General features: G+C 29.9%; 1 protein-coding gene across 1 annotated transcript in view; it reads left to right on the top strand.

The window, feature by feature from the left end:
• LOC102680007 (cysteine protease ATG4D) overlaps positions 1-2,030 on the top strand; it is a 44,051-nt gene that overhangs the window by 2,688 nt on the left and 39,333 nt on the right. The gene's annotated exons all lie outside the window — the stretch shown is intronic.

The following is a 2,030-nucleotide window of genomic DNA, read 5'->3' as shown; positions in this document are numbered from 1 at the left end:
GTGGAATTAAAATTATTTTATCAAATATATCAATATATATATATATATATATATATATATATTGATCTTGAAGTGATAATTCAGAGATTTCGAATTGTGTTACATATATGATTTATCTCTTTATAATATATTATATAAATTATTCCGGAATAGCTAACATAAATTAGTTACAGGTATAATATGCATATGCACGTAATGTATGTGTGTATGTGTGTTATATTTTTACTTTTAAAATGACTATCATTATTACTAATAGAAACGAAAAAGTACGAAACGATTTAATTTGGAGGTTAAGTGCATAGTGAATATAGTACCATGTTTTTTTTGGCGCGGATTATGAATTTAGTAAAGAAATTTATCAAATGTCGAAATCAAGATAAATAATTTATTTTTTATATTAATTAAATTAAATTTCTGTTAAAAATGATATTGAAAAATGATTAAACTTTTAATTTATTTAATTAAATTTGATCAATTTATTTTTTTATTCATAATGGAACGAAGGAGAGGAATTTTTTTTTAGGTAGAGCGAATAATAAAATGCCATAATTCCATTTGACGGGGCAAATCTATTTCAATGCTCGATGTTATAATAAAAGATACAAAGTTATCTTTTTATATGATCTTCGATTTCACGTTAAAGTATAATTCCCCATCATATTAATGTTTTCCCACGCTCTTCTTCTTTTAATAACGAATTTTGCATTTCGTAACAAGTACATTTGAATCATTCGCGTGTTATAATTATCGAAGATTACAATTTCAAGTATGAATAGTTCGTGTAACAAGTTAATTTTTTTATCTCGATTTTTTTTAACTACAGTCCAATCTTTGCAATTTAAGTGAATTATAATCTTCAAGGTCGCGCACGATCGTTTTAAATCACTCTTTCGTGTTCTTACTTTCGTATATTTCCACTAACCATCTTAGACAACAAGATCAAGATGTTGTTTTAATCGAACAGGTCGAGTGAAAATTCTGATATTGGTCGAGCCAGGTTAAAGGTTCGCCTTAAAGCGATTTATTTATTGTCTACTGTTCATGAAAGAAGTGTGTATGTATATATGCACGTGTATGTGTGTATATTGAATTTACGCCGTCACGTAATCGGCCTAGTTTCAAAATTTTCCGCCATTCATTTTTCCCCTGTCATTGTCACTTCTCTCTGACTCTTTCTCTTCCCTTACATTCTTCCTGTTATTGTTCTAAAGTTTCACATGGCGAACTATCGAATTGCACTTCTTTTACGATCCTTTTTTATTGACTGTTGGTAATTCCGTTATTCGCGATCCGAACGACCGCTTTACCGATTGTTAGAAACAACATAAATAAACCTTTATAAACGCTCAACTCTTTAGAAATATCGTGATAATATACATTTAAGAGAATAATAACAATCCATCTCGTAATTGAAAATAATTTCGTATTATTTCACAATCCCGAGACGATTAAAAAATATCGAAGAAGTATATATAATTCGAATGAAAATTTAATTTCGGTCCCCGATTATAACGACTTCTTTCGAGTTGTAAGATGCAATTTGGATATCGACGGAGCATCGCGAATAAAATTAACAAATTCGCGCAATTATTACGCGTCCCGAGGAAGGAACACATGAGATTTCGCGCAACGATAATAACTCTGTATACATGTATAAGTACGTGTGTGATAAATATCCTATTTTATCAATAATATGTATATAATATATATACATGTCACGGAATGTAAATATTTTTCTTCTTTTTCTTTTTTTTTTTCTTTATATATATATATATATATATATATATATATATAAATATATATATAGTTCGTCAACGATCTACGTGGGAGAAGTGGACAATGAACGTCGATCACTCGAAACAAGCTAATTACATATGCGCGAGCGAACCATTTCCGACAGAATAATTTCTGGCACGAGCTTATCCCTTACGCGCGAACGCACATCGTGCATGCATTCCAATGATTTAGCGCAGTTTCGAACTAAATACCGAAAGAGAAAACTCCATTCGGTCGCGTCATTATTAATCGTA

This window comes from Apis dorsata, unplaced genomic scaffold, assembly GCF_000469605.1.
Source record: "Apis dorsata unplaced genomic scaffold, Apis dorsata 1.3 scaffold_355, whole genome shotgun sequence".
NCBI lineage: Eukaryota > Metazoa > Arthropoda > Insecta > Hymenoptera > Apidae > Apis > Apis dorsata.
Note: the sequence above shows the minus strand (reverse complement) of the source record. Positions and strands in the feature narration are given on the sequence as shown.